Genomic DNA, 12346 nt, shown 5'->3' with positions numbered 1-12346 from the left:
ACTGTAAATATCATGTCTGCCAGTGGCCACCGACACACAATAACATCCCGACAATAGAGTACAGTCATATTGACAATAATTATTGTAACGTACATGTACATGTACATGTACATGTACATGTAGATGCAAACATGTCTGTATTCTAAAATTCACCATGGCGATGAACATACAACAGCCTAGTACTGTATTGGTAGAGGCGAATTGCATACAGACTGCAATATTGTTGAATTGATTGATTGACGAATTGCAAACAGATTTCAAAATAATATTGTATTGATTGATGGAGGAAGTCCTCAATATAAGGATGGCTAGCTGTGTCGAACTACTTCAAAGTAGTACTTGTTACGTCTCATCGGCAGAGCTCAGAATGTGCGGCGGAACTGATGGCGGAACTGATGGCAATGAAGGATAATAATACACAAGCCAAGGCAGCAAAGTCAACGTCTTATAACTGTGAGACTGAGCACAGCGAGCTTTTTTTTTTTTTTTTAAATTTCGGCCAGTCGGCTACTATCATTTTCGTCTTGGGGGTTAGACAAGGGGAAGTCGCCATGTAGGGGCGTTAGCCCGCCTTTCGGCACCGGGAGTTGCAGCTCGCTCGACTTGACTCTACTGAGTGCAGAGGACCCACACCGAGCTTTGAAGTTATAGTTTGATCAACTCAGTACTTCAGTACTACATGTACGGTTTATTTCAGGAACCGGGGTATACATTTGTGCTACATGTATAACTGCATCAAGACTGCTCCAGGATACATTGGCTAACACATGTACATGTTCATTGTATGCAATGCTTGCAAGCAAGGCGGAGATACAAGTAAGTTTAGGTACAACGCAAATCCATCTGGTGCAGTCGCAACGTTTAATGGCTCGTAGGTGTGATATCAATCACAATCATCATTATGTCCTTTACCATCTCTCTGTCCCCAGGCACTAATGAGGGTGGCTGGCCAGTGACGTTGATTACCCCAAGGCGAAATAGCACCAGCAGTCCGCCATCATCACGTGGTTTGTGCGGCGCATCTTAGTCTCGCTAACCCCCCCCCCCCCCCCAACAAACACCACACACATAGTGACACACACACACACACACACACACACACACACCAAACACACACCAAACACACACAACCATGATCAACTGTAGCCACAAATGCACGCACGCACGAGCACTTCACTAAAATCAGATTCGGGAAAACGACTTACATAATTGTGCTCGTACTAGTACTAGTACCTGATGTACACGTAAATGTACACGTTCTAAGTTCACGCATATTGTTAGATTGACAGCATGAAACAAGGTGGAGGACACTGTGTTCGGAAACAGTTCATGCTGTCAATCTAACAATATGCGTGAACTACATGTATAACAAAGTTTATCTAATACTGGTTTTGAACCAGTGTTAGGTTATATCATACAGTACGTTCTAAGTTCTAGCTAAACAGACTAAAGTAAGTAACTAATTACTTAGTTCAAATAACAATTTCAAAATTTTGAAGGACGCTTCACGCAGCTTCATTATACTTGAATTGTTTGCAGGCAACCTGCCCACACTCAAGAGAGCACTGCATTTCACACAAATCCATTGGTATCGTTACAACGTTTCGGTCTTTAAGACCATCATCAGGAACCCCCCCCCTGATGATGGTCATAAAGACCGAAACGTTGTAACGATACCAATGGATTTGTGTGAAATGCAGTGCTCTCTTGAGTGTAGGCAGGTTGCCTGCAAACAAGTCAAATAACAATAGTAATAATATAATTTACACGAAGACGGAAAATGAAGAGCTACGCCCACCCCACCTCACACCTGCCCTGTGCCGGTAGCAGCCCAGTGCAGCTGTAAGAACGCACCTTATCAGATGGCCAGGTCCGGTGTGTGAAGCGGTGAAAATCCGACAGCCCCATGTATCAGCTTCACGCCCAGGGCCAGCATCCACTGCCCACGCTTTGTGACTGAAACTGACACAACGCCCGCGCACGTGTACATGCACACTGTCTGCTGCACTGGATCTCTGCAAATACACAGTCACATGTACACGTACATTTTTAACGTACATGATTAGCAGCATGATAGATGTATTTCAGGAGGTAAATAACAGTTGATAGCGATTAGGTCCGTGTACATGTGCAATGACTATCTACATGACTATCACCGTGACCGTCAGATAATGGCTATTGCCTTATTCAGTTATAGGTAAGGACACTAATGTCATCAAGACCAGTGCTCACGGGCACGCTGTCACACATGGTACCTGCACACCCTCACCTGCACTGAACATGTTTCCAAGCACCAGATTCCAGAACTGCCAGGCCTAGGAAAACGCACGGGGCATCCTGTCTTACTACTAACGTAGTCGTTCAATCACGCTTAGTACAAGTACATGTATACTGAATACTGGGCGTGTACTTGTACATCTGCAGACACAATGACGGTACATGTAGTACCAAGGGAGTGCTGTACTTCGCCTCGGGCCTCTTGAGCTCGGATTCATGCAAAAGGCGATCCTCCGGAACACCACTACAAACCTCTTGGATTTGTAATAATAATAATAATAATAATATTCGCGGGATCCGCGTCGGCATCGCTTGAATGTTCAGAAACACACAAACTAGCCTTCGCATCCGCAGGCCACCACTATGCCTGTTAACCTTAGTGGCGAATGCAGACCTCACAAGTGAGTCAGGGGAGAGGAGGTTAGTCTCTCAACCAATCGGGCGTGTAACGGCCCATAACCCTGTAAACTGCATCCTTGTTATTCTCACTCCGAGCTGTGAGTACCCAGTTGACCGTGGGTGTCGGCGCAGTTCAACACGCGTAAAAAGTCTTTTTACACGCTCCCTGCTACCAGCGCGGGTCTTGAACTCGGGACCTCATGATTCGCAGGCAGGCCTGCAAACCAATCGGCCATATGCGTTGGTTTGTACTGGAGAAATACACTGTACTTGATACCCTCGCTACTACACAAATTCACAATGTCATAGAGAAATGCATACTAGTATGCATGTACGTGAATTGGCACAATACAAGTACCAAAGTCACGGACTGGGCCTTGGACAAGTTAGTTGGAGGATCATGCTTAGCATGTTAGGAGAATGCAACAGCCCTGCAACAGCCCTGGCACCGGCAAACAGTGCCAAACACACAACTGGCCGAACCAAATCTGCGAAAGCGAAAGTTCAGACACATGTGGAGTACAGGGTCACCCTGTAGACATTGTAGACATTTGCCCTTCGTGTTCCATGGATATCACAGACTATAAGTACATGTGTATGTAGCAGTGAACTCACACACACGCATCAGTTACCATGTAGATTATGTACAAGTAGCTAGCATGCACCAGCACCTGGTTTGGCTAGAATTTGATCAACACAATTACCTGGTAATTTGTGTGCAGGTTTGTCATCTTCCATTGGACACACAATGAGGATTATGTACATGTAAGGGACATACATTGTACATGTACACGTGTAGCGTCGCAGTACCACGTGGTCGTACATCGTGGTACATGCTTGGTCGTGAAGAAACAATAGACTGTGGATGGGTGTGGAGAAAAAGGAGTCAATTGGAGGCCATGATTGTTCAGTGCTTGATCTTGTCCAAGACTTGAGGATGGACAGGCAGTGTACATTGTACGTGAAGTAGCAGAATCCGAGTTTACTGTGGGACGAGCTGGAAGTCTCGTCTGCACAAGGTTAAGGATCGACCAAAATCGTTCCATCCCGGCGCGATTGCACTCTGTTTGCAGGTGCTGCAGTGCATGGTACAGTAGTGTAGATGTACAGTGAACCGTACCCGCGGAGGTGCACAATACATACTGGGTAGACGACTCTAGGTTACTATACAATGTCATGGTCATGTTGACTTTTTCCATTTTGAATGTGTTGGATTCTTGTTTGTCTCACCTGTTCTCGCATTTTATTCAGCTTGAATACCAGTAAGGATATTGTGTCCAGTAGTGCATGTGTGTGGTCACCATGCGCCCGGTCATGAGGTGACTGATTCAGTGACTTTGTGCGATCGTTTTCAACAGCTAGTGTTACCTTATGATACCAAGACCTTGGTGGTTCATTGCAAGGTCTTGATGATGGGCTGCATGTAAACCCCCATGATAATATTAATTATGACTAATAGGAGGCAGGCATAGTGGGATGGTCTAAGACCATGATTGAGAAACAGAGGGTACCAGGTTCAAGTCCTGCTTGGAAGCGGAAGGATTTTTCCAGCCGTGCTGCGACCCACAGTTAATTGGGAACTCGTGGCCTGGCACGAGGGAAACATGGATGCAGTGAATGGGATTTCGGTCTTTGACCACTTTGTGGTGGGTCTGATCTACTCACCTCCCACCGCTTAGGAGCTGCATCTGCGCCTTGATCCAAGAGGGTGGTGGCGTTCCTGCGGATGCGGAAAACTGGGCCTTTGGCCGAGTCTCACGCGAACCGTGAAATTTCTTTTAATAATAGGAGCTCAGCTGTAGTGTAGGGCTAATGCTCAGCCTATACCAACACCTACATGTACATCTACATCTTCACACACACACACACACACACACACACACACACACACACACACACACACACACACACACACACACACACACACACGCACACACACACACACACACACACACACACACACACACACATGTACATGTACATGACATTGTACAAGTAAGCAAGCTGATGATCGTCTCAGACACTAGCTGGTCACTAGAAATACGAATGGTCACACAACCTCCAACAACAAAGCCACAGACACAATTCGTAGATGCAACGACTACCAGTAAGTAGTAGGTTTACATGAGTAGCAGTGTATCGCTCAGTCTCTGATCGAGATTCGAGAGGACAATCTTCTTGTACAAACCACCCTCGTGTACATTGTATACCCGTGTCTACCTTCTACATACAGTGTCTTGGCTGTGGATGATCGTCCACAAGATTTACAGCCCGCAGTAGATCGACGAACAAACTACTTAGTACTCTAACTAACTACTGTACTTGCAAGCAGTGTTGGTGATGTCTTTCCCACCGTTACTTGTGCTAGCAACTAATTACTTACATTGTACACCCATGGCTGTTGTTTCCCATACCACTACCACTAACACATCCCAGGCATACTAGTAATACTAGTAATAGTAGTATGCCTGTGATGGCGCCGCGCAACGGTAGGTTAGGGCAACGGTGATTGCTGCTAGGGTTAACGACTTGTTTAGGCTCCGATAATACGTGCAATGTAAACGTTTGGTATGGTGACTACATGGGCGCATTTTATGTATGATCACCACGGTCCACATCCCATTTCCCTTACCAACGCCCAAAGGTGTGTATCTCCCGAGACGTTGGACGCCCCACCAACAATCCGAGGACTCGAGCGCCGGTACTTCTAAACTCGGACCTTTCAAAGCCATCAGAACTAGCAAAAGGACTTCGAGGGTTTTTGACGATGCTTCTGACACGGATGACAAGGGCGGTGGTGAAACTTTCGCACTGTCTTCTCACCTCCCGCTTAGGTGTGCCTCGTCACTAAAATGCCCCGCTGAGCATGCAGTCAGCTGATCAGCGGTTCCACCCGGACCAAAATACATTGTACATGCCATGTTTTCTCCTCGCAGCATGCATACTATTGTATAAGTCGTGTAGTTCGTGTAAACTCATTGTCTACGAGCCAGCAGGCACATGATACCCAGGACACCCTGTTGACTACGCGTATACATGTACGTCCAATAAAAAAATAAAAATTATGTTCTGGTACAACATGGAGTGACTTACATTTATATAAAAGTCCATGCCCTGTGCGGATCGCGGAGTGGGTTCTCTTTTCAACCACCCCCAACTCTGATCGACATGCACGGTCGGTATGATTGTATGAGTACATTATAACCTATTATCTAATAATATAAGAAAATGCACATCACTACAATCACAAGTCATGTACATGTAGCATGATGTACATGACTGTGTACATTTTGCTGCACGGCCGTTGTGAAATGCTCAACCTCCAAATACAATCCAGGATTAGTCTGTACCAAGCTAGGTGGGCATGATATCCAAACCTCATCCCTACGATCGACATGTACCTAAAGTCGTAAAGATTAGTTAGGTGAGGTACATGACCATCTTCTAAACTCTTCCGCCAGACTATGGGAGAGTCTGCTTCGTTTGTTGCAGACAGAAATTGCAAACGAGCTAAAGGAGTAACGCCATGGCCGCGACGTGGCCAACACGATTACGACTTCACCCATGCAGCTACTTACGGCAAATAGTCATTCTTGTAGCTATCCAATTATTATTTATTGCTATCGTTATGACCTGCTCCAAAGTCTCGTTATCACCAATGTCACTGTGTCTGTGTACCTGTACAGCTGTACATGTATGTGTACATCAGTCATCACTAAGCCGTGTCCGAAGTGTGTAATACTGGAGGATACTTGCTATAACTGTGCCATATGGTGATAGGTACATGTACATGTAGTTGGGATATCATGTAGGAGGTGCATGACTGCGTAATTTTGCAAAGTGCCATCACACCTCCCGCCGTGCGTCATCCTCCCAGTGTGTTGGACACGAGTCTCAGAGGAAGCTAGCTCGTTTGCAGCGCCTGTCGTGTCCCGTACAGTAGTCACATGTACATGTAGCTGATACATGTAAGTCGGCAGCTGGACGAAGTCTGTGAGCGCCAGACTTGCACCTCGGATCCACACCGGCTGCACCAGCCAAGTCCTCAAGAATGTCCAGTGAAGACTGAAGTGTATACAATCTTCTGTAAGCAATTCACCCGTACCGGGTACGAGGTAGTACTAGTAGAATTCCCACTCCACGAGCAACACAAATGGTAGCACATCAGAAGGTACTATTAGCGGCGGGCGAAGATTTCAAAGTGAGGACACAACTGTGAATACCAGGTGATGGCTACTTTAGTCGACACGAGGGGCTTCGATTGCCGTACATCGATTCGGCGAATTCCCCTTTGGTATCGCGTCGGTCCACGGCGTCCTCATTAATTACACACTTGGATTCTGAAGTCGGAATATGCCTTATGCTTGCATGAGTGCGCTATCTTCGAGTGCTTCCACCTCCTGCTGGCGAAATGATGCCCCCATCGGCCTACCAAGAGCAACCGAAGCGGTTCTGATCAGTCTTGAGCCCAGAGAAGGTACAATACTTTTCAATACTCCACAATAGGGGAGTTCCACTGGACCATGACTAGACTGTCTCCACCGCGTACCGCCGCTCGGCCACCAAACATACATGATTGTACTCGTAGTATTCTGTGTCTGTAATGAAGGCTGCGCACGCGAACCATGATATCGGCTAAGTGTGCCCACTTATACCCAATTCACAATATCGACAGGATGCAGTCCATATCCGAGATCCGTCCTGGGATTGTTTGCATCCCCAAGGTGGACAGTCCCCGTTACACGGTATTACTGACACTGTATGCTGTGTGCCATGCACACATGCACATGTATGAGCTGAGACTGTGAGAACGAGAAACAACGAATAACTGATTGCCTGCTCCTACAACAATTACCCTCCACTCTCAAGTGCACTGGATCGAGATTTCGACAACAGTGACATGAATTTCGTGTCGCACGAACACATTCGGTTTCTAGCCATGACGAGATTGTGATCGATGACGCACGGACGGCGTCTGCCAAGCCATTGAGGACTGTTTCTTCTTGTACCGTATCTTTCACTGCAATTACCCCCTATTTGAATGCTAAAGGAAAATATTACGTTTGTCAGGTATCAAAGGAACCAGTGCGGCACAATTGGCGACCAGCATTCATACTCTGGGAGAAAATGGAGGCTTATCTCCGTATTGTCGTCTACATGGCTGTGCAGTGAGTGCATGTGGCCGGTGGAAGTACGGACTTCGACCTCCGGTGTCGCCTTCCTTCGCCAATTTTCAAGTCCTGGGTACTGACCCTGTTGGCTCGGTCACACATGAAGACAGTTTTCAAGAACATTTGTAGATACTGTCTTGGGCTATCGTTGAACAGACTGCACGCAAGGGGGGGGGGTATCACAATAGCCGATACGATCAGCAGAGCCAGTTAGTAAGTTCTTGCGGGGATTACTGGTGTAGGAGTACTGGGCAAGTTGCATCGGAGACTCGGACTGACAGGGATTTCATGGGTGTTTCAATGGCTTGGTTACTTTGGGAGTCGAATGAAGTATGAATCTGGTTCCTGAATGCTTGAGGTACCTGTCTTACCCGCTCGCAACATCCCTGGGAAGGAAGTCCCCCGGACAGCACCTTCCACGTACGTTGCGAGATGCTCACGTTGCCATGCAATGTCAGAGAAGCAGAAAATGGACATAATAATGTCATTCACTGGAATTCGCATCCGATCATCTTTGTCGATTTGAAACGCTCAAGTCATCACTGCACGTGCATGTACGAAACTGTCCCATAGATTGGGCCATGTCACGTGGGTCGGTCTGTCGATCAGCTGAGAGTCTCTCCAGCCTAATGTCAATGGAAGTGAAATACAGCCATGTACATACATGTAATTAGACAAGGTCATGTACACATGTACATGTACGTATTTATCATTGTAGAGAACACGGGTACTGGGCCGGGATGTGTGTTGTCCAAACCAGTATGCATTCAGGCAGTCAGTGCGAGGCTTGGACTGTTTGAGGTTGTCTGGGAACAAACCAGCTACGCATTTCCGGTGTTGCCAGCTACATGTGCACGTACAATACATTTCCACAGACATTCACATACAGCACGTTATGGGAGTCATGACGTAGGCATGCGACTGGTAGAACTCATTTCTTCCGGATGAAGCAACTGCATTTTACAGTTCAGCTGATAACATTAGCATACTATGGCCTCTATCGAGAGGGATCATCAGGGGTTTCCCCTCTGGCCATCCTGCTACAGTGTACAATCATAATAATTATGCATTACACGTGTATGAACAAACATTTTTCTATTCGTGTGCTTTCAAGGAAATGTGACGTGAGTATCCTGCGCGTCACGGGGCCAGCACAATTATTTTCACGATGGTATGCATCACATACATGTATGTATACATGTAGCGCGAAACGGGGAAATGACTACTGAGTTTCTACTCGTCGATCGCGCTATTAATAATATTATTCGGTGAATTTGTGAAATCTCTTGCAAACATTACGCTTGAATGTTGTCAAAATGACATGTAGTATACCATGATATTCCTGGATAGATTACACGTCATTACTATACATTGTACATGTGCTATACAGTCAACTTCGCTTATAACGACTGCGGATATAACGACAATTCGCGAACAACGACAGAATTTCCATGCCCAGAGCAAAGTCCCATCCAACTGTAATACATATAATGAGACTTCGGGTATAACGACACTTCGCGAATAAAGACACTTTTCTGATGCCCCACCGAGTGTCGTTATAAGCGAAGCTCATTCTACTTATAAGTGGTTATTGGATGCTGTGGCCTTGCAGAATGCATGCCGCTATCCGCTAGAACGGCAGAACTGCCAGAAGGCAGAGGCTAGCTAGTTTTGTTGCAGATCAAAATGCACCACAATGCTACATAATCATAACGTAGTGCACCATCAATGCATGGTCATGAACATGACTAGTATTGTCATGCAGTATACACTACAGTACATGCATTGAAGTGTGATCCAGTGCAGGACTCCTCCATGATGCATGGCACTAGTATCAGGGAGGAAACTCATTCTCGCTGGTACCACATGTTCCACGAAAGTCCAAACAATGGGGGGGGGGGGGGAAAAAAGGTCCATCGGGTGTTTTTGATCATACAGTAGGTAGATCTTCTACCTGCTTGACACGTTCCGAAACTGAGTATCCTGTGCAGATGTGGTGGATTGTGTGCGGATACAACCATATCATTCTAGCCCTGTGGCTATGTGCAGTAATCATAACGGCGCTGTCGTGGCAAACCGGAAATGCATCGGCAGGGAGTTTGCCTAGGTGCCTTGGGCAATACTGGGGCACAGTTCCTGCTGTCTGGCGAGTAGCTCCTGATCGAGTCAGTTATGCGCTGCAACAGGGTTGAACTGGAACTGTGTTTGTGTGTGTGTGTGTGTGCGTGGAAGCGTTGGAAAGTAGCTAACAATACAATAGTACCTTGGCCTCTCCTAGGCCTTGCCCGTGCTCGGTACTTGCACCCACAACTGGCGACAGATTTCACGATGAATTCTGGGGCGAGCCACGTGACCAACCTTAACTCCAAGTATACAATTTGGCATATCCGCATTACCCCGACCACTGACCACTGACTGTAGCCGGTAATGTGAAACGTACGGTGTTTTCCCCTGCTGGACTACTGGGCTTGGGTGGTGTTACAGTTCTCCCCGTTGATGATCACGGCCCGGATGATCAAATCAACGAAGCCCAGAGCATCTTGAACGTTCCCAGATCCTCCAAATCCAGTGGCCAAGTCAAGTGTCAGTGGATGCGGGGCGCACGTCGGGTGTTTCTGGTGCTGCTCGTCCGAACGAACACATCCGACCAATAGGCAATACTGGCACTGGCTGCCTGCTGGTGTGTGATATGTGCGTAAAGCGGTGAACAGCCGGCACAACCACTCTCCGGAAAACCCAATCTAACTGGAAAAGACCATGCACGACTTATCACGAACTCCGTCGTTTCCTGCCCCGAAGCCAGTCACAGTACTCACGGTACACAGGCAACAGCCGCACTGCCTTGTTCGTGCAATCTCTCGGAACTATGGATTTTCCAGTTCCGCTTGATTCCGCAGTACTGGTACAGAGTGTTGTACAATCATGTACATGTTCATGTGATGGGAAAATGTGCGGAAGAGGCTGGCTGGGATAACAACAGTCAACAGGGAACTATCGTCTTATCCGACTCTAGACTCAGCGTGCGTATTCTGTTGCATGTCCCTGCAGAGTTCGGATATTGCAGTGCTGGAGTATGCTTCCAACCCTCGTTCACTGAGAAACTTCACTCCTTTTCGCGGTTGTGCCTCATAGTGCGGACAGGGGGGGGGGGGGGGGGCTTGTATTTTTGGCGGTTTTCCATACAAGCATCGTCTCTGCACTAATTGTAGTCTGTCCTCAGTCAGTGGAAGCTTCATATTAGGATCTACATGTAAAATTCACGTATATGTATATGTAACCTGCTGGGAATTCATAGATATCTAAAGATACATGCACATGCACAGTCCATAGCAATGTTCCATTTTCATTTGCATGTCCATTGACGTGCAGGAGAACAGAAGGTTTTTGTTGGCATTGCAAAGGTAAATTGTGCATGTCACGGGGTCCGCCTTTTCTGATCATCCGGATGCACAGGCAGTCAGACTACGAAAGAGAGCCAGCAATGCAATGTTTTTCTAGTCTGGTGTGTTTTCCTTGAGTTTTTTTTTACTTAGCACACACAGTACGGACAGACACAACAGTCAACCTGAACACCCAGTTCAACTGTTGTCTTGTGCAGTACATGTCCTGTTGTTTATGCTGGGCTTGTGATTGCAATTGTTTGTTTGAGCCCGTGCCAATGGTGATCTGCCATTCTGTTCCTGATCAAGACGTTTTGATTTGCAAACAAATTGCGCGGCCGCTGCCGCCCGTGGCTGTCCTGATCAGTGCTGTGATCAGATCTCATGTGACTCCAGCGGATCCTAAATTCCTAATTTGCCGCTGGATTACTAGAAAGCACCAGTAATTAGTTCATTTCAGGTTAAACTGGTCCTGGAACATACAGCTGTTCCACTGCACTGGTGCTGTGCCATAACTGACCATGCGATTGCCCACTCAAGCCAAGGACACCTTAACGTAGTCACATGATATGAAGCTACTGAGTACTGCGGATGTACATGTTAAAGATACACGCCTGAAATCCTGAAAAGTGGAGGTCCATCATATTGCAGTCGTTTAGTGGAGCTTGTACGTACAGAGCTCCTCGTAGTGTTTCCATTGAATGCATCTGTGCTAGGCGCATGATTGTGCTCTTACTTAGTGTGGTATCGATCACTCAGATCAAGAACCTGTAATAACGGTGTTTGTAAGCACGCCACCACTCTCACACTGTCAGTGGCAGTGTGGATCAGTGTTTGTTCAGAGCCAGAGGCACTGCAGTCGATACTGCATTAGTGATTACACGCTCGCCGTGCACAAAACAAACTCTTCCATATCCACGACTGTGTGGCATTGATTACCACAGCAGTTGACAGTACATGTACTAGTACTAGTAGTATACGCAAGAAACACTGCTAGTGGCGGGGACTGTTGCTAACACAAACAGGGGAATAATACATGTAGCTGTTCTGAGACAATGATACCCACACTCGACTCTACATGATTATTGGCTCAAGATCCTTTGGAGAGGTTTGTCCCGT

Source organism: Sycon ciliatum, chromosome 5 (assembly GCF_964019385.1).
Source record: "Sycon ciliatum chromosome 5, ocSycCili1.1, whole genome shotgun sequence".
In the NCBI taxonomy this organism is placed as follows: domain Eukaryota; kingdom Metazoa; phylum Porifera; class Calcarea; order Leucosolenida; family Sycettidae; genus Sycon; species Sycon ciliatum.
The sequence above is the reverse complement of the archived record's forward strand: the minus strand, read 5'-3'. Positions refer to the sequence as shown.